The sequence below is a fragment of the Ambystoma mexicanum genome, chromosome 3p, assembly GCF_040938575.1.
Source record: "Ambystoma mexicanum isolate Mex_15411 chromosome 3p, UKY_AmexF1_1, whole genome shotgun sequence".
Taxonomy (NCBI): Eukaryota; Metazoa; Chordata; class Amphibia; order Caudata; family Ambystomatidae; genus Ambystoma; species Ambystoma mexicanum.
In genome coordinates, this window is record NC_090925.1 from 349,195,527 (window position 1) to 349,218,158 (window position 22,632).

Sequence of the window (22,632 nt, forward strand, 5' to 3'; positions counted from 1 at the left end):
ATATTCTTCTGCTCCAGAGATTCCTCCTGAATCCCAACCATTTATTACCGATGAACGTCCAGCCTGCCCTTCTTATGCTTCAGGGGGATCACCAGAATGCCTGCCTTTTACACAAGACGATTCTCCCAACTGCTTGACTGTAGCATCAGAGCCTCCCGAATATGCAACATCTGAGTCTGAAACTTCTGCCAGCTCTCACTTCAGAAACATCAAGCTGTATCACGACTCGGGAGAGCCTTACATGCGAGGCCATTGGACTTGCCTGGAGTATTACGAGAGGGAGACGGATACCATCCGCCACGGCCCAGTCACCGAACAAGTAGCCGACCAGGATAGCGGGCTGGGTGGTTCGCATCTGGGGCCCGGTTCGGATCAGCCGCTTGACAGCTTTTTTGTTGCCGGATCACACGTGAGTCTGAGGGAGGGGACGGGCACGGCCCCCCAGCAGCATCACCAGTTGGGTGCTAGTAGCCAAAGGAAGGGAATGACTGCTGCAGTTCAAGATGTGCCTGTTATTGCTCCTGCTGCGAGTGTGCCTGATGTGCTAAGTACTGCGTCTATCACTCCTAGCAGTATGCCAAACGTCCCTGTGGTTGTATCCCACGTGCAACAAGGTGGCTACACGACTGTCACCGGGAGTGCCAGCCTCGAACAACCCATAGGACTTCCAGGCCTCCAAGGCATGGAACATATGCAGTCAAACCTTAGTCACTTTCAACCACAAGCCTTTTCCCAGATGGATGACAGAAGAAGATCCGAAGCTCTACCTCGGCCGCCACCTTCTTTTGCTGAACATAAACATTTCCTGAAACCTGCAGTTTCCTCACCTCCTGCGTGTCCACTCTCGGCAGAAAGGCTAACAGAGCTTCTACCATTGTCTAAGGCATGTTGCACCAGCCTGTCTCCCTCCTCAAAGACTTATAAGTGTCCACTCCCTCGACTGAGCTTCCTGGACCTTCCAACTATGCTTCAGGCCCTACAAGTCCTTCATGCCTTTCTTCGAACCATGAGTCTCTTCCTCACCAGAAGCCTGCCTATGACTCTTCTAGACTGCAGCCTGATTCTATTCATTCCAGTCCATCTGCTTTTGCCCATAGGCCACCATTTCCATCAGGGCCACCTCCAAAGACAAAGCGCTCCTATCATGGAAGGAAGATGTTTTGTGCGGGTGACGGTCGCCTGGAGACGGCCGTGGGAGGGGGTATACTGTCACGACTCGCTCCCTTCGCTCCCGTTCCCGCCACTTGGGGGCATGTTTTGGGGTTTATTCCCTACTGGACATTTCCTCCGAACCTAATGCTACAGTGCTGTGATGAATTGGGAGCGCTAAAACCTTATTTTCCAAGTTACTTTTCTTCCGGATCCATTCCAGGTTTTTGGCAGCCAGCATGCTTCTTTAATCTAATGACTATGCTTCCCAGAATGCGTGGCTCACTGCTTCATCTCCTCCCTTGCAGGACAAGGTTGGGTGGAGGATAGGCAACACCTGTGGCTGCAGGTGCAGCAAGCGGCACACCTGAGGGGTGTGCTCGTTAAGCAGCTTTAAAAGCCTCAGTTTGCTTCAGTCCAGCGCTGGTCATTGTTGCAGTGTTCCTGTTGTGACTGGTCCCTTGTTCCTGGTTCTTAGCTTTGCGCCTAGTTCCTAGTTTCTGTTTCTTGTTCCTCTACCCTGGATTTCTAATTTATGTGCTTAATTGATTTCTGCTTTCTAGATTTCCCTTTCTGTCTTCCTCTGTCTGCAGACAGCCTTTCTCAGTGCTTTCCCCTTTGATGCAGCCCAATTTGCCTGTGTTCTCTTTTTCTTTGATGTTGTCCTTTGCTACTGAAAAAGTTGATGCTTTAGTCTTTCCCTTTATAGATTTAGCGTCCTGCCTTTATTCCTTGGAGGGGTGGGAGAAGTTTGCCTTTTGTAATATCGTTTTCCCTGCTCCTTACTTTCTATTGGAATCCATTCCATGTATTTATTTCCATTGATTATTAGGTGTGGTGTGCTGTTGTAGCTAGCTCCTGTGTGAATGCCTTTGTTTTCCTCACTATTCTATAATCACAATTCTTACTTGCCCCTTGTCTTGAGTCTTATGTATTTAGTTATCCTCCACCCATTGCTGTTATAGCCTTCTGGGTCCCTGTTTGATCAACAGGGTTCGTGGGCTTACTGACATTCTGGTGGTATTTCCAGTCCTCGTGAGTACTGTTTTTAAGTTCTTTATTTCAATATCATCAAGGGTGTCAGCTCACAGATCCTGTCCTTGCTTGCCTTCTACGTGGGTTTAGTGCTGTCAGTATCTGTAATAGCATAGTGGGTAAGGAGTTTGCCGACTTTCCTTTCAGTCATAAGGAGGTTCTAAGTGCTTACCCCACATCCCTTTTCATATATTTGTATTATTGTTTCACTCTATCTGCACTCTTGGGTTTTAGTATACATGAGTTTTGGTTCTTGTGTGCACGTTGTTTGATTCAAGGTTATTCACTGTGCGATTTTGTGCACATTTCCCTTGCCATATTCGCTGCCTTTGTACTCACCTGATTAATCCTGACACCATGGCTCATTGCCCAACACACATATGTGCTAAAAAGATTTGTGAACAATTAGATCCCATCTGGTATAACACTAATATCTAGAAAACTGCTGAATGTTTGGTCCAGAGATGCATGATATATTTGCAACATAACATTGGGAAGGGAACACGACACCGAAGGGCAGTTTTGGTCCTCGCTCCATGCCTTTTGAGGTGAACCATTTTGATTTCATTGAGATGGAACGTTGCCAAAACTATAAATATGTCTTAGTTGTGATCTGTGCCTTTAACAAATGGGTTGAGGCTTTCCCACTAAAGGACGCCACAGCAATCTCAACAGCAAAGACCATGCTTAGGGAATATTTCCCTAGGTTTGGCTTGCCGAGAGTAATTTAGTCCGATAATGGCCCACATTTTATCGCTGCTGTCATCCTGCAAGTATGTGCGGGATTACAGATCAATAAACGGTTCCACTCGGCCAGACATGCTCAGAGTGCCCGCCTTGTGGAAAGCCATAACGGTATCTTAAAGAATAAAATTGCTAAAGTCTGAGCACACAGCAATCTGAAATGGCTGGGTGCTTTGCCAATAGCCTTACTATCGATGCAGCCGACCGCACAATCAAAGACAGGGCTCTTCCCCTATGAGATTGTCCTGGGGAGACCAGCCAATGTATGGAATGGTCCTGAGGCCCAAGCAGTTGAAAGATATTGAATATCTGCTTTTGTCTGATTATTGTGACCAGTTGACTCAAAACTTTATTTGATTCACCAGCAGGTACGCGCAGCCCTCCCTGTAAAATACGAGGGTCCAGGTCACCGACTCCGACCTGGTCAGTGGGTCTTGGTGAAATATTTTGAGAAGGGCACCTGCCTTGCACCTCGTTGGAAGGGACCCCATCAGATCATTTTGGCCACGCATACCGCTGTACAAGTGACCGGAAAGAAACACTGGATCCACGCAACACATCTGAAGAGGTTTCCTTTTCCTCTGCCCTATGATGAAGGGGAGGAGAAGGGAATTGATGATCCTGATGCTCATAACGAGTCTGCTTTGAACGACACAAGGGTGCCACGAAAATTCTTCATGAGCCTGTGAGGCCTGGGGAGATTGTTGCTTCTTCTTCGAAAGTCCTTCCTGAGCCTGTGGGGCCTGGGGAGATTGCTTCTTCTTCTTCAATTTCTTCTTCACCATCGATTGATCTTGTTTCTGCTTCTTCATCTTATAAAGGAAACGCCAACGCTTTGTTCACTGACTATTCCGTACCTGGTGTCTCAAGGTACAATTTGCGACCACGAAACAGGATTTAGATTTAGAGTCTGCTGCCATTACATTAATGTAAATAGAATAGGAAAGTACAGCTAGGATTCTCTGCCCAAAAGAAACCCACAGGAACCCAACGTTAAGCCAGTCCATTGTCATTTCTCTGCTGCATACAATTAGAGGCAGGGACTGGCAAAGTTACCTTCAATCATGATAGGCCACGTGGTCAGGCACCACCCACGGATGAACTAAAAAAGCCTAACAGTGAGGCTTCTTAAGGGATGCTGAGACACTATGCCTATTTTAGGGGCCACTCGTACTAATAAGGATACTGATGGTTTTGCTGATGATGAATCCGCCCATCGAGAGCCATGGTCCCTGAGGACCAAATGGGTACTGAACACAATACCAGCTTGCATTGTAATTACATTGACATTTGGGTTTTGGTATCTGGAGGGTGCACATCCGTTTGATATTTTATTGCCAACTGCAAGTGTCTCCACTATGTCTCCACCATATGTGCATTCACACACTCTTCATCCTCGAGACCTCCAACATAGAGGGGGTTATCACAACAACACCCTCTTGATGATCATGAACGCCTTACATGCCATTAAATTGGTGAGGGTTTTTAGATAAAACCATAAATGAAACCTCTGACATCCTATATAACATGACATTAGAGCACAAGGCTACTAGATTAGTGGCTCTCCAAAATAGGATGGTGCTGAACATCATTCTAGATGAGCGTGGTGGAGTGTGCAAAATGGTGGGATCTGCGTGTTGCGTTTTTGTACCCAATTCCTCCTCCCCATATTTAAGGCAATTAAGAAATTGTACACCTTGAGTACTGAAGTACACGTTCCAGAGGGAAACTGGGATATTAGCACACGGTTCTGGGACGTGTTACGATTTTGGGACTGGAAAACTTTGCAGTCCTTTTAAATGGAAATCATATTATGCCTCCTTTTGATTTATATTGGCATAAGCCTAGTTGCTCCATGGGGAAAACCGGGTTGCAAAATTCTGAATAAGAATTGACTTCAAACGTCATCTTGGAAAAAGTCCTCCTTCTTGGTTTTAACTTCTGCTCACTCTTCAGTAATGATTAGCTATGTTTTCAGCTGCTAGAGCAGAATCGACCTTTGAGCCTATGTCAACATTAGGGCTGGCAGAGCAGACTATTTGTCCTGTGCAAACAAGACCTTGTAGTCAGAACGAACTCTCATTCAAAATGTTATCTATGTCTATAAAACTCATCCTCCCACAAAAAGTGTTATACAATGAATGTAAACTAATGCTGCATGTTTTTGAAGGAATCCTTTGTACATTTCTGGAAATAGAATTACTTTAGAAAGCTAAAGATCCACACAGCTGACGGCAACAAAGTTTGTCAGTATATTTAAGGAACCTTGGAGCTAAAGTGAACTCCAATTTAAAGTGTTTTCTGTATCAATAGCCTTAGCCATATTCAAACATAAGAACTGAATATTAGACAAACTAGAACTGTGTACCTTAACAATAAGCTATTGAATTTGTTTCTTGTAACTAGGATCAGCCTAAGCTGGATAACCAACATGACCAGACAGAACAAAGTTGTAACCATTGTATTTTGAAGACTGGAAAACACTTGAAGTATGTAAATACAATATTGTTGTATTTGCCATGTGAACTGGGCACAAACCCAAATTTGTAACCTATTAGTTTGGAGACGGGCTGAGCTATGACTAGGACTGTGTGTGAATACTGCATGTTTTGTGAGGGCCAGCACTCACTCCCCTCACAGTGTTTCTGGTACGCACTGTGAGGTGTTGTGAACCAAATAGCTATCTGCTTTGATATTTGAATCTGTACAGAATAAATCTTTGACTTCGTGACTGGCGGATCTAATTTTTGGTGGTACCAAGCCTCGATATTTGCTTGATTTTACAAGATGGCACCCGAATAGGCACCCTCAAGATTGATGCCATCTTTTTGAAGATTTGACGCGGCTATCGGACCGGGATCGGACGGTGAGAAAGGGGGCCCCTTCTTGGATGAGACGTGACACCTCAACAGTACTGCACGGCCCAATCCCTGGACGGTGAGCTCACGGTCCGAGACGGCCTCTTGACCAGCGTCCCCATATCGAGGTGGGTATTTTTGCCAGAATTGCCAGTCACGTCAATCCTTTGTAATCCGATCAGACCTCCCTTTGTCCTTTGAATCAGGTGAGTTGTGCCCCAATTCCTAAGTATCCTGATATTTGATTTGGCGCATTGTCCTTGCGAGTACAATTATTGACCAGGTAACACCAGTAATCTGATATGCCTGAGAAATAATCTGCCTATTTCAGGGCATCATTCCACAGAGACAGACAATCTTTGGAATTTGGCCATCCGGCACCACAGGAGGGGTCGCCGGCATGTACTATGTACTGTAAGCATGGCATTGGTAGTATAGTGTTTAATGATATTTGGCACAGACAAACTAGACATGCTTCTGAACTTCAGTGGCCAATCAATGGTAGCTTTGAGATTTCTCGCATAGAATATTTAGAATCTATATCGTCAAAGAAAAAAGCTAGACCTGCAGCTTTTGATGTATAACAAAATTGGAAAAAAAGAAGCTATGCAGCTGCTTAAAAGTAGAGAGAAACATGCGCGCCGACATATGTCAACACTGAGAAAGCGCTATTGTATGACCAACAAAAACAGTCAGAGTCAGTTAGAAATATGGATAGGGCTTTCCAACTTGGCATTCAGAAAATATACCTATCTAAAGATTTCCATGCGTCAGATGAATTAATTGACAAGCTTTTAAATGAACGGAGGCCTGGTGCCACTGCACCACTTCCTTATGTACCTATTCCTGTTGTTTTACCTCTTTCTGCTGTTGTTCCTCCTCCCATAGCAATTCCTGCTCCTCCTATCGTTCCTCATATTGCTCCTCTTCCTCCAGTTATTGCTCCTCCTCTTATTGTTGCTCCTCCACCTGTATCTCCACCTTTGCTTGCTGCTATGGGTTTGGTAGATTCGTATTTCCCACCAGTTATAGCACCTTCGTTACCTAGTGTACAAGATTTGTCTACTCTTTCTCTTCCAAGTGGTTCTGTTTCGCTTGTAGTTGATAAGGGAGTGGAATCAAAAATTTTAACTCATAATACAGTGTCTAAAGCAAGAAAGCGAGATCTGAATGCATGGGCTAGACAGTGCATGGAGAAGGGTGATCAATCTGATGTTTTTGCTACACTCGCTAATCTAGAAGGTTTTCCTGAGAAAAATGTCTTTATTGAAGGGTTGGGAATTCATCCATCCGTAATGTGGAACAGACTGAATGATGTAGATCTCCCACAAGGGTTGAGGGATCTGAATGTGTTAGCATATTCAAGAGATACTGCGAAGAAAGTATATGAGCACGTCAAGAGGGTTTTTGAGTATAGAAGGGAGTTAGAAAGGTTACGGAATGATGAACTAGATGGTGATAGTTTGGGCGCTATGTTTGTACAGAAGCTGTTCCTTCCTCTTTGTAAATCGATGAGTGAAGAAACCCAAATTTTCACTTAGATGAATTTCAGACATGTTGATATCTCCCTTAGAAGTATATGACACGTATAGTCAGAATACGGCAGAAATGCAGAGGAAAGTGATACAGGCAATGGTAGAATACCTAGAGGATTAATGTATAAAAAGAAAGATTTTTTGTCCCGCAGATTATTGAATATCTATAAGAGAGCTTTTTCATCCGACACTCCTACAGCTGCTTTAGTGCTCGATTTAGCTCTGTTGCTCAGTAAGCGTTCAGAGCTGCCTACTTCTCAGTTGCCTATGAGAGAGGTTCCTCCGACATTTGTCCCTAAAGTTGAGGTCCCGGCTAACACCGCAACTGGTGTAGCCCCTTATGACATTGATGCACATTATGTATGACAGTTTGTTCACATCCCGTTCTCAAGACAGGAAGTGAACACAATCAAAGAATCTATCCCAGATATCAGACAGAATCCAACAGGGTTCTATAAAGAAATGGAATCTGTCTTGCAGTCATCAGTATTTACTCTGGGTGACATATATTTGTTATTTCCTGTGATCCTACCTGCCAATTTGTGGAAACAGATTAGAACAGTAGATGATGTAGCAGGATTAGGGGACACATGGGATAATTTGGCGAGGCAAGATTTAGAAAGGAAAGCTGGTGAGAGACCACTGCAGGTAATACTGACTTTGCCTAATAGAATAGTGACAAAACTGAAAGCCTTAATTCCTGAGAGAAGGATTGTTTAGGACAAACTTACTGCTTGTGTCCAAGGAAAAACTGAGGGTGCTACCGAATCCTTTAATCGGTTTGAACAAGTATTTTCAGATTTCAGTGGACAAGATTTAAGCACAGAGTCTGAAAAACGATTATTTGTGGACAAATTTGTGCGTGGATTGTTACCTGACATCCAATCACAAATTATGACTTCTGAGAGTGCTAGGCAAGCTAATTTTCAGCCTGAAGTATTGCATATGGCTCAGTATTATGAAAACCGAGTCAATGATGAGAAGGAAAGGATTTAAAAGAAAAAGGGAGACTTGAAAACTAAGGTGTTGTTGCAACAGATTGCTAGAGGTCCTAGAGGGGGTAGTACACAGTTTAGGGGTCAGTATGTTCTACAAGGTATTGTGCCGTTGGGTCCCGTACACGCGAACCAATGTGCTTATTGCAGACAAGAGGGTCATTGGCGAGCACAATGCCCGATCCTCCAGCAGAGGTCGAATAACACATTTGGGATCATGGGTAGATGATCCAGAGGCCGCCCTCGGGTAGGGGGTCCTGGTAGAAGCCAGTTTTCTCAGAATCCACAGTCTTTTTCACAAGACAATCAGTCACTGCGTGTGGATAATAGAAATATTTTTGATCATCCTTCTACTGCTTATCTTTCTGAAGACCTTCCCTTTGATGATATATTGTTTCGCTAGGATTGCCCAAAGCAGGGTTTGGAACCGACACCTATTCCCGTTAATCAGAAAGGTCCCTATGTTGAAATGATAGTGGGAAATAGGAAACATCTATTTTTGATAGATACAGGAGCACAGAAGTGTTCCATTGACCATTCACAGGTTCCAGACATTCCACTGTCAGGGCAAACTAATGTTTCTGTAGGGTTTTCTGGTACGCCAGTGGTTAGTCCGGTTTCTCTGCCGGTACCGATTTCACTGGGTCCATTCACGGATCACTGTCCGTTTCTTTTGACATCAAACTGTGGTGAGAATTTGCTGGAGTTGAATCTGTTGAAGGAATTAAATGCGGTAATTCATTGTTCTTCAGATGGAGTGCGTTTGACGATTTCACCACAGCAATTTTCTGTCTCACAGTTTCTGACTAGACCCTTGCCACCGGAATTTAGTCACGCTCCAGAGTGTTTATGGGCGATTGATGATAATGATGTTGGTGTTTTACAGATTGTGCCTGTTAAAATCATTTTGAAACCAGGAGTAAAGTTGCCACGTATTCCACAGTATAAGATTTCGGTTGATGGTGAGCAAGCTTTGAAGTGTATAGTTTCTGATTTTGTGCACCGTGGGGTAATTTAAGAAATTGCAGGTAGTATGTGCAATAGTCCGATTTTACCGGTGTATAAGAAAGGTGATAATGCAATTCCTTTTCATTTTATTATTGATTTACACGCTATCAACAAGATTGTTGCTCCACAATTTCCTATTGGGCCTGATGTGACAACGATTTTAACAATGATTCCAAATTCTGCTACTCATTTTAGTGTTGTAGATCTTAAGAATGCCTTTTTTAGCATTCCCATACACAAGGATAGCAGATACCTGTTCACGTTCACCCTAGGGGGGCGCTCGTTTACATTCACCTGTGCGCCACAAGGGTACACGGAAAGTCAGAGCATTTATAATAGGGCTTTGAAAGAGCAGCTTGATACACTTGAGTTGCCTGCTACTTGTACATTGCTTCAGTATGTCGACAACCTTCTTTTAGCTGCAGATTCAGAAAGTGCCTGTAAGGAGGGCACTGTGTTGTTGCTTATTCACCTAGCAAAGCATGGACAGAAAGCTTCACTGAAAAAGTTTCAATATTGTCGACAGGAGATCGCCTATTTAGGCTATCTCCTGTCAAAGGAGGGAAGAAGATTGATGCCTGAACGGATTAAAATAATTTCTAGCATGTCAAATACACAGAAGGAAGTCAGAGCCTTGATAGGAATGGCTTCTTACTGTAGACAGTGGATCCCGAACTTCTCACTACTGATCAAACCAATGTTGGCTTTGACAAAGAAGGACATTTCTTTGCCATTGCCGTGGAACTTGGAACACCAGAAAGGTTTTGATTTGTTCAAGACTGCACTGTGTTCAGCACCAGTTGTGGGCACACCAAATTATGAAAAGGCCTTCGAGTTGTATGTGCACGAACGTGATGGATGTGCTTTGGCTGTGTTAACGCAGGAACATGGGGGGAACAATAGGCTGTGTGGTTACTTTTCTTCCACCCTTGACCCTGCAGCATGCGCTTTGCCGAGATGTCTGAGAGCTGTCGCTGCTGCTGCTGCATCTGTAAAACAGAGCGAGGGTATGCTCCTAGGCCATGCTTTAACCTTGTTGGTACCTCACTCTGTAGATGTTCTATTAAATAGAACGCAAACACAACATCTCACCTCCGCACGATTAACAAGATATGAATTGATCTTGTTTGCACCGCATATAAAAATTCAGAGGTGTTGTGTATTGAATCCGGCTGAATTATTACCTTTCCCGCAAGATATTGCTTGCAGTGACAAAATGTCACATGACTGCCTTTATACCACAGAACAAGATACTAAAGACAGGATTGATATGAAAGATACTCCTTTGAATGATCCACAAGGGGAGCTGTTTTGCGATGGCTCCTGTTTCAAACTTCCGGATGGTACATCCACTGCTGCTTATGCCATCACTACACTAAGCACGATTGTGGAGACCAAAAGAATTTCGCATAACTCTGCGCAGGCCGCAGAGATTATTGCATTGACTCGAGCTTGTGAACTTTCCGAAGGGATTAGAGTAAACATATATATTGATAGTCAGTATGCTTTTAGGGTAGTTCACAACATCGGTAGACTTTGGGCAGAACGAGGTTTCTTGACTTCTCATGGAACAAAGATCCAATATGGCACCTTGATAGTTCAGCTACACTCAGCGCTTGCACTTCCCACTCAGTTAGCAATTGTGAAGTGCGCGGCACATCAGAAATACATAAATGATGTAGGAAAAGGGAACACTTTCGCTGACCAGATAGCCAAACAGACTGCTACTGATCTTCATTCAGAGATGTACACTACAAGGGAAGCCACAAATGTCTGTACTATTAATGAAGGAATTGAGTCTATAAAGAATATCCAAGCCGATGCCACTCTAGAAGAAACTAAGCAATGGGCTGAGGGCTTGGCGAGGTTGGATGATGATGGGTGTTGGGTGGATAACCTAGAGGGAAAATGGATACTGCCAGATGCGTACATTACTATGATGGTTTCAATGGCTCATGGTCCCACTCACATCTGCGCTCAGAAAATTTGCAAAATGTTAGAAACTGTCTGGGTAAATGTTAACATCCCGAAAACTGCTAAGCATTTTGTCCAGAGTTGCAAGGTCTGTCTACAGCACAATATAGGGAAGGGCACATCGACACCAAGGGGTAGTTTTGGTCCACCTTCTGTCCCATTCGAAGTGATACACTTTGACTTTATTGAAATGGAGCGTTGTAATAATTTGAAATATGTCTTGGTTGTTATTTGCGCTTTTAGTAAATGGGTTGAAGCCTTTCCTGTAAAAGATGCCACAGCAATGACAACGGCGAAAACCATGCTTAAGGAATATTTTCTTAGGTTTGGTTTGCCAAGGGTCATCTGGTCGGACAATGGTCCATATTTTATCGCTGCTGTAATTCTACAGATATGCGCGGGATTACAGATCTATAAACGGTTCCACTCGGCCAGACACGCTGCAAGTGCTGGATTGGTGGAGAGACACAATGGAATCTTGAAGAACAAGCTCGCTAAGACGTGTGCCGGCACCAATTTGAAATGGCCGGACGTCTTACTGATAGTGTTACTCTCGATGCACACCACCCCACTGACTAGGACTGGGCCCTCCCCATATGAGGTGGTAATGGGTAGGCCAGCTAACATTTGGAATCTTCCGAAACCCAGGGCATTGAGGGATATTGAGCATGTACTTCTTTCTGAATATTGTGAACGGTTAACTCAAAATCTGAATTTGATTCATCAACAGGTGCGAGAAGCCCTCCCAGCTAAATACAAGGGGCCAGGTCACAGCATCCGACCTGGTGACTGGGTGCTTACTAAATTGTTTGAGAGAGCATCCTGTCTCGCACCAAGGTGGAAAGGGCCCACCAGGTCCTCCTGGCCACACAGACGGCGGTACGAGTAACTGGGAGAAAACACTGGATACATGCGTCGCATGTCAAGAGGGTACCTTTCCCTTTGCCACACGATGAAGAAGATAAGGAGAAACTTACTTGCTCTGCTCCCAGCGATCATTCAGCATTGAGCAGTACTGAGAGTGCTTCGGAGACACTCCCTGAGCCTGTGGGGCCTGGGGAAACAGCTGCTTCATCTCCACACTCTCCTGCAGATCCTTTTGCATCCTTGTCTGGTTCTGCGGCAAATTCATCACTTCCATCTGGAAGCAACGACACGCTGTTCGCAGATCACACTGTACCAGGAGTCACAAGGTAAAATCTGCTTCCACGGAGCTAGACTTACAGCACGGTTCGGCTGTGCCCGCAGAAAAATAAATATAGGGCTTGTCCTTCGCCCCATCTTTTGCATCTGAAGGAAAGTAGTTGGCTGGGGATAGGGAAAGACTAAGAAAACGCGTGATCAGGAGATCACCAGCAAACTGACTACAGAGTTTTCATTTCAAAGGAACAATGCCTGTTATCGACCCTACTCGTATGGAACAAACAAGTGACTGTGTGGCCAACAACGACAATGGACGATCAAATACATGGGGCCTCATTACGATCCAGGAGGAGGACCAAGGTGCTAATAGCACCATGGTCCATGCCGGTAACTTACCAACTCCGCCATGGAGAAAGGGGGAATTACCACCCCATTACGAGGTTGGTGGGGCGGTAATTCCCCCTTCCTCCATGGCCCTTCCCCATTCCCATTTTTGCCCCATAGGGCTCAATGGGAATGGGGAAGGCGCTAAGTACGGTACAGCAAATTGCGGTACCGTACTTAGCACCAAGGTTCCTTTGCGGGTCCCTACTTTAACGGCTGGTAAAACTAGCCGTTAAGGTCAGGTCCCGCAAAGGGACCTCATAATCAGGCGCTAAGTGTTTAACAGCGCCGCAGCCTTTTACGGCACCATTAAACACTTAGCGCAAGGGTCATAATGAGGCCCATGGTCTTTTAAAATGTATTGTTTTCTTGTAATCATGTTAACCGGTTTCACAATAGTAGTTACCTTAGGCAGACCTTCTGGGATTTTGCGGCATGAAATGGCAAATTTTGCGGCATGAAATGGCAAATTTTGCGGCACAACCCTTTATTTATTTCGGCATTTTTCTGGGACATTTTGTATTAACTGGAGGGTGTAAGATTGTCACATTGTAGGAAATAGGCAGAGTGCAAGGCTACAAGAGAGCCAGGGTATCATTAATATGTATCTATTGTATTAATTTAATAGGAAGAGTCCCAGATGTCTCTGGCTTGGCAGAACAGTGTTTAGCTACATTTCTGGATTAATGTTCATGCCTATTTAATAGTATTAACTAAATTGATCATTATCAAATCAATTGTAATGCTGAAAATATTCCCCTTTATGTTCTCCAATCCCCTAAACACCCACACACCTCTCTCACCAACACACATCTCACCAACTCTCCATCACAACTTACATTCCTTAACCTCTCACTCTGTCATACAAATACTCACGTGCTATGTCACAATGTAGAGTCACAATTTGCACTGCCCAGCCCCTGCCACACTCCAAATCATACTCCCAACTCACACCTTACACTCTACAATTCCTCCCGCAATATACAATCCTTCATTCTTTTGTGCTGCTTCTGCATCTTGCATCTTTTCTCCCATTCTATCACACTCTTCCCTCATCCTTTTTCCCAATGTGCAGCTCACTGCCTCTTTCTGGACAACCGCTTCCTCTCTGCTTTCTGGCTCACTGCTTGCTCTCAGATTTCTGGCCCACCGCATCACTGCTTCCTCTGCTCTCTTGTGCAGCGCTTCCTCCTCTGACCCACTGCTCTCCCTCTGCTTTCTTGCCTATCACTTCACATCTCACCCATCACTCTCCCTCTCTCTCATAGTGTAACCATTTTATTTAAATGTAGATTTTGACCCAGTTCCTCAAATTATGGGGCATTTAAAAAAAGAACGGAGGATATGCTATTTTAGACAACCCATTTTCGGAAATGAGCAGGACACCTTATTCTCAAAGGTGACCGGCGCATTTCCACAGGCTTGAGCTGTAGCACAAATTGTGCGCTGGCCAGCTGCCTGATTTGCACTTCAGCCAAACAACCCAAAATGTACCTTTCACCACCACCCCCCTACCCCTACTTAACTGCTTGGTCGCTGCCGCTATCCCTGCAACCCTGTAGTGCCAGATCCGTCCCTCTAACGCGGGTCGGATCCGACTCCGCAGGGTCCCTTTTTCGTTATTTTCTTTTTTTTCTGTCCCCGCCTCCAATTTTGAGGAAAAAGGGGAAAACACTTCTGCAACCACCCTAGACCAAAAATACTGAACATGGGGAGCGGGTGACACACCCGCAACACATGTTCAGTATTTATAAAAATCAATGGAATAGTACTGGACGAAATTGGTCAAATTGTAACATTCGATAGATTTTTGTCATCAAAATGGGCAGTACTTTGAATAGAATCGCTCTCCGGACAGTGTTCTGCAAGCTCCCAGCGCCTTTCACAGCGACAGGCACTCCAGGTGCCTGCCGCTGTAAAATGCGACCCAAAAAATGCATTTTTATCATGTTTGAGGAACAGAAATGCAAGCGACTCTCCAGCGGTTCATACCTTAAAAGAAATGCATGACAGGGTCAGGAAAGACCTTGTCATGCAGTGGCAGCCCCACATCCCGTGCACGTAGGGTTGCCTACAATTTCTGCACATTTAAAAGTGCATCTTGCTTGGAAATTGACAGAAACGCCACTTTATTTGATCAAGGGGTGAAAAGGGCCATCTGAATGGGCGCGCATATAAAATGTGCCCATTCATGTGTCCCTTGTGGATTGGGCTGCACTTTTTTGGGGCGCAAGTGATTTCATTTCTTTTGTAAAAAAAAAGTTGAGAACCTGGCACCCTGAGGATTATTTTTTTTTAAAAACAGTAATTTTTGCACATTACTTAAAAAAAATGTACAAAAAAAAGATGCTGTTTTTGCACAAAACGGCCTTTTTTGAGGCATTTTGTGCAAAACACCCATTTTTGCGGCATTTTGCGGGATCGCAAAATCGCTATAAGCTGGAGGATCTGCTTAGGATTTTGGTATATGGAAGAAGTGCATCCGCTTGAAACATTCTTGCCTACTGAGAATGTTCCTACTGTATCTACACCTTTCGTGCACCTGCACACTCTATCTCCTAGAGACTCTCAACATAGACAGAGCTATCATAAGCTATCATAAGCTATCATAACAATACATGACAATACATTACTGCTGATAATGAACACAACTCATGCCATTTTGAATAGGACACATTGTTGGATCTGCTCCCATTTACCGCAACATGGGGAAAAAGGGTTGGGCTGGTATATTCACCCTTTGCCTTTAACTACTGCATGTTATGCTTCTCTAATAGCACTATTCTTTGGCCGATGGAATGATAGCATCTCGGGGAACTTTGATGGAACGAATTTTAATGAATTTGAAAGGACTCTGGGATGCTCACTCTTCTCAAATAAGAGCAAGCTTAATGTTGCTTCTGATAGGCCTTCTGATAGATTGGCCCGACCTTTTCAATCTTTGATTTCTTTTAAGATGGCTCCTATAGGCAATAGGGATGCCACGCCACCTTCTTACACTGTTAACCATAGCCCCAACTCAGTTCCTTTCTGCATACAAAGGAATGGTACTCAGTAAATGGATGATTTCAAGGCTTGTACCAGTGTTGCGAACTTGGCCAGTGAAGACAGACCATTGTATGTAGGTGAACCTGTCTACTTCGTTTGCGGTAATGAAGCTTATCCATGGCTACCTAGGGATTGGCAGGGAACTTGTTATTTGGGAATTCTGCTACCTGGGGTATATATAGCTAGTACCACAGAAATCTCTAGGGCTCGTCCAAGGCGGGACGAGAATGGCGATACTCCTCCACAAATTCTGGGTGATGTAGTGAAATGTTTTGTACCTTTTTGGGGGCAAATTATGAATTCCGAGGATATCAGGAGACTAGCAAGAGTACTGGAGAAAACCATCAACCGGACCACTGATATACTCTATAACATTACTCTAGAGCAAAAGACAATTAGATTAGTGGCGCTACAAAACCGGATGGTATTAGACGTCATCTTGGCTGAGCGTGGTGGAGTATGCAAATTAGTGGGGTCCGCTTGCTGCGTTTTCGTACCAGATTCCTCCCCAACCATCTTTAAGGCAATACAAAATCTGCATGTCCTAAGTTCAGAAGTGCATGTTCCCGAGGGAAATTGGGATCTTAGTTCTTGGTTCTGGGACTTCTTACGATCTTGGGGATGGAAGCTTCTCTCCGTCTTATTGATAATTCTGGGTATTCTATTGTTTTGCTGTTGCTGTATACAATGTCTTCCTGCCATATGTTCAATGTTAGGGGGATGTTGTGCACAGACTATGATAACGTTAGGGCCAAAGGTACACGCACCGGAAAGAATGACCAACAAATTTGTGATGAAGGAAATTTCCACCGCGGATTTTATGGCAATTGATATATCCTGATGAATGTGATTCAGGATGTATGGATATTGAGACGTGGAGTGACGCGTAAAGCGACTAGTTTTTAATTTAGCACTTGGCTTAGGCCAAAGGGAGGGTTTGTTAAACGGAAATCATATTATGCCTCCTTTTGATTTATATTGGCCTAAGCCTAGTTGCTCCATGGAGAAAACCGCATTGTAAAGTTCTGAATTAGAATTTACTTCAAGCGCCATCTTGGATAAAGTCCTCCATCTTGGTTTTAACTTCTGCTCACTCTTCAGTAATGATTAGCTATGTTTTTTTAGCTGCTAGAGCAGAATTGACCTTTGAGCCTATGTCAACACTTGGGCTGGCAGAGCAGACAATTTGTCCTGTGCAAACAAGCCCTTGTAGTCAGAACGAACTCTCAAAGTGTTATCTATGTCTACACAACTCATCACCCCACAAACAGTGTTATACAATGAATGTAAACTAATTCTGCATGTTTTTGAAGGAATCCTGTGTACAGTTCTGGAAATAGAATTACTTTAGAAAGCTAAAGATCCACACAGCTGACAACAACAAAGTTTGTCAGTATGTTTAAGGAACCTCGGAGCTAAAGTGAACTCCAATTTAAAGTACTTTCTGTATCAATAGCCTTAACCATATTCAAACATAAGAACTGAATGTTAGACAAACTAGAACTGTGTACCTTAACAATAAGCTATTGAATTTGTTTCTTGAAACTAGGATCAACCTAAACTGGATAACCAGCATGACCAGACATAACAAAGTTGTAACCATTGTATTTTGAAGACTGGAAAACACTTGAAGTATGTAAAGACAATATTGTTGTATTTGCCATGTGAACTGGGCACAAACCCAAATTTGTAACCTATTAGTTTGGAGATGGGCTGAGCTATGACCAGGACTGTGTATAAATACTGCATGTTTTGTGATGACCAGCACTCACTCCCCTCACAGTGTTTCTGGTACGCACTGCGAGGTGTTGTGAACCAGATAGCTATCTGCTTTGATATTTGAATCTGTACAGAATAAATCTTTGACTTCGTGACTGGCGGATCTAATTTTTGGTAGTACCAAGCCTCGATATTTGCTTGATTTTACAGTCCTAATAGTGATCCTTGGTATTGTACTGTTTTGCTGTTGTTGCATACAGTGTCTTCCTGTCATCTGTTCCATGATAGGGGGAAGTTGTGCACAAGCAGTTGGTAAACTAGAACCTAAGATACATAGGCCGGGAAAAATTACTAAAGCCATGGTAATGCAGGACATCGCCATAAAGGAATTAATGGCGATCAATGTTTTTGAAGATAGCGATTCAGGATGCTCTGATGATGATACGTGGTTTTAGGATGATGCTAATGTTTGAGTAATGCTCTTGGATTAGGCCAAAAGGAGGGTTTGTAAAAGTATATTTTGCATGAATACCGCCTGATAGTATATGATTGGCACACCGCATAGCACAATAAGTTGCATTGAATGAACCTGAACCAGGCTGACTATGCCGCCATTTTGAGTTATCTACCATTTTGATTGCCTCTTGCTTTCTGTCCCATGTTTAGAATTGTGCTTTTGGCTCCAGCAGAGCAAAATAAAGTTTGTATTGTTTCCATGATGTCAACGTGGATAAGAATGTTGAAGCTGCTAAAGTGGATTGTTTGTCCTACACTGAGAAACCTTGGTGTTAAACAAAAGCCGTACTAATCAGTAATTTAGATACCATCTGTACCAACAATGTCTTCCCCGTTCAAACAGCAAAATAGAATGATGAATAGCTGAACATGTGCTCTTGCAGAAATCTTTGATTTCTCTCCTTGAAACTAAGCTGACTTTAAACTCAAGAACAAATGATAGACAAATATAAGCGAGCAAAATAAGGAATGTTACCTTTTTGTCTTATATTTGGAAAACATGTTAATTGTTTAAAGGAAAACAACAAACTATTCAAAGATGTTTGAGCATGTATTAGTATGTGGAAAGGCTATGAACCTAGGTAAATGTATTACACGAAGAGGGGCTGGACGATGTGTCTGGTATTGTGGAAAATATGTATAAATACTTGTGTTTTCGAAAAGTCCAGCACTCTCTCATCTCACGGTGTCGGCTTGCACACATTGCAGGATGTTGAGAGCTAGACAGCTGTTTGTTAATAAATGTTTCTATTATGTGGTATTAAGCCTCAATATTCTTTAATCTTTCACGAGAATGCAGCAGTGGTGCGGCTGCTTAGAGGAAGAAAGTATAGGAGACCACTGGCACCGAAGTATGACGCCCTTTGGGACATGTCGGTAGTCCTACGACTACTGGCCAGTTGGCTAGGGAACAGGCACCTTCCCCTGAGGAAACTGTCCGGGAAACTAGCAATGCTTTTGTGCTTGGTTTCATGTAGGAGAGTACCAAATGTCAGAGTGCTAGCTGTGAATAGGAAAGCATATGGACCAGAAGGAGTAACCTTCACTCTGGTTAGGAGGACAAAGCAAAGACAGACTCCACAACAATTGTTTATACCTACCTGCAGGAGCAACCCAAGTGGTGTGTAGCAACCTGCATAAAGGAATATGAGCATAGGACTGAACAGTTGAGACCATCAGGGACGACACAGTTGCTTATAGTGTGTAGAAAACCGCACAAAGCAGTAGTAACAGCTAGCACAGCGAGATGGGTGAGAGAAGTGATGCAAGAAGCAGGAATAAATATGGCTAAGTTTGGAGAGCATTCAGCGAGGGGCGCAATGGCTTCTAGAGTGCTAGCACAAGGCACAATGTTGCGTGCAGCCGACTGGACCAGCGATACCACTTTTAGAACATTTTACTTGAAGCCTGTGCAATCAGTGCAGCGTCAGTGATGTCAAACCTTTGAACAAGCATAATGCTCGCCTCCGTCTTGACATAGAATGATGATTAACCTTGCTAATAGTGCAGGGAGTCTTGAATCTATTAAAGACAATGAGGCGAGCATTACTTTCTCGCCCTAGACACACGTGAGAGTCGATGTTAATGTATAATAATGCATTCAAGAGGGAATTCTCCTACAATAGGGTGTGTATTTGCCTCCCTAACATGCTCTTTATGTTCTTTCATTAGGATATGATGAAAAGAACAGCTGCGCTAGATTATTGAGAAACTCAAAGAGGTCCAAGGGTGAGGCCGCAGGTTTTTGTGCCGAGAATGCGCAAGACAGGCAGTGGTGAAAAGAGTGGATGTTTGGAGTAGTTCAGAGTTCGGTTACAGTTGGAGTGCAGTTAGAGCATTAAAGAAGAGGAAGAGGACAGGAAACGGAAGGGCTATGATCATGTGGCCAGGACATTGGGACTACAGTTAGCCTGGAATAAAAGGGAAATGTCATTTTTTGGTTAAAAAAGAAAAAAAATGTTTTTCTCATATGGGAAGTTACAGAAATGTTGTTTATTGTTGAAACTGCTGGAGACAAAAATACATTGAAGATGAAGCATAATGCTCGCCTCCTTGTCTTTAATAGAATCAGGACTCCCTGCACTATTAGCAGGGGTAATATTAACTGTGCACCTGAGAATAACTTAATATTGTGATGTTGCAATATGACAGTTGAATACACAACTGATGTAGTTTGTTGACCTGCGAGGATTGGGTCATTTTTGGAAAGTGGGTGGGGGACCTGTGGGGATGGTCACAGGCTTAGTAAAGTGACCTCTCACCTAGGGCAGCAAAGATTTTTGCACCCTTCTCTAAGAATAAATGAGTATGCGGGCATGCGTGAGTGCATGTGAGTACAACATTGCATACCTGTGTTAGTGTGAGGGTGCAGGTATGGTTGCAAGCGCATATTTGTATGCTAGTGTGCAAATCTATGGATAAGCGTGCATGTGTGTGATTTGTGCCCGTTTCGGTATATATCCTAGGTATATACAATCATGTGCGATCCTTGCACATGATTGTCTGACTTCATATTGAGCAGTATATTGTGTATGCGCCTCCAGGCAGGACAATGGAAATGCATGCCCGGATGGCATTTAAATGGTGTGCCTTCAGCCGTGGAACTACTCTATTGGCATTTTAGGCAGTGGATTCGGGACACTCTTGTTAATAAGCATTTATTGGGTCTTGAGTCAACATCTATGCTGAAAGAATTATATGAAGTTCACTGTTGATGTTAGCATACAGGATGCACTTCAGGTCAACTGGCGCACTAGACGATGTGACCTGTTATGTAATTGTTATGCATGTGTAGGACCATGGTCATCGAATAATGACCAATCTGGGTTCGTGACGATCATAAAATGGTCTGACTAAGCATTTAAGCCGTCATATCTGGCACTCGTCAAGCAAGACGACTAACTCCATTTTACGACTTGTGGATTATGTCAACAAAGCTGTGTTGCAAAATTAATGGAGATTTGTTCATTGTTTCTTAGATGTGCACTGCCATTTAAGTAAAACATGATTTTCAATAATATATGCAGCGCATTTAAAACATATTCGTCACGGAAGGGGCTCATTTGACACATGCTCTGCACTTTCGGCAGGTCACGGCGGGCAAACAATGCAATAAATATATATGGTAATGTCATACCAGATCCCCAAGCAGGATACCAGACAGGGATTGCCACAGCCGGAAGAGATGGCATTGCAACTTTCATGCAATTTCACCATTCTGTGGCATCTATAGGCAAAGATGTCCGCCATGGGTTTGCTGGAAAAGGAGTATGTTTTTCAAGGGAGTCCCTCTTCTATTTTGGTGAAAATGGTCACCGTTTGCTCTGCACAGTGTTTTAAAATTTTGATGGGGACTCGTTGTTGTGATCAAGCGGCAAGTCAAGCCGCGAAACGCTTTAACGTTCCCAACACGCACCTGCATTTTGCACTTTGGGAGAGCCGCATTTTGGATGGCTTTTTAACTTTTGTGCCATTTCTGTAAGGCATTAATAAAGATGAATTATTTTACTACGATTTTGATGCCCGGACCTTGCTATTTTTTGGATGTGAGGAGTGCTGCTCACCTTGCCTGATGTCTAACAGAGCTTAGAAAATAAATAAATAAATAATAATAATACAAATAGCATATATATATATATATATATATATATAGTTTCTACACATGGGAAAATAAAAGTAAAATCAACATATGGAGAGTACCTGACCACGTGGGAAGGTTCCAATGGCATATGCTGCAAATAGGTGTGTATATGTATTAATGTTTAATGTTTCTGTCTGACATTTGAACAACATACATTGTTGCACTGAACTCCATATGGGCACTAGAGAAATGAACATCACCTTTATTTTTCTTTATTTTTAAATGCTTGTATAGTGCATACCACAAAATTAATTGTTGTTAAGTGCTTGGGTGATCAGGAAGGGGGAGCAGCAGGGCAATAAATAGCGAGGAAGCGATAGTCTAAAAGAAGTTCAGCAAGCTGTGAAAACCCATGTTTTTAGTTGTTAACTGAAATGGATGAGAATTGGTTTGACAGGTAAATAAGGGTGTCTATTTAAATGCATGGGGGCATTGACATGGAATCTTCGGCCTCCTCTACTGGAGTACTTAGATGAGGGAACTTTCAGGATGACTAGACCGGGGGACAAGAGACTGAGCACTTTGCTTCCAGAAGTTCATGTTCCTCTAGGTATTGTCCGCAATTAGTTTACCAGCCTCGGAAACATTCTGATTCCAACTGCTCTAGGTAGTGTGCCAGTTACTTTACCAGCCTCGGAAACACTCTGATTCCAACTGCTCTAGGAAGTATGCCAGTTGCTTTACCAGCCTTGAAAACACTCTGATTTCAACTGCTCTAGGTAGCGTGCCAGTTACTTTACCAGTCTTGAAAACACTCTGGTTCTTGCGGTTACTTTATGTTGTGGGGCCCGAGGCGGTCACGCGGCCGGCCTCATTGGTGCTGTGGGGCCCAGCACCATGCTGAGATGCCAGGCTCACCCGGACTTACTTGAAATGAAATTAAA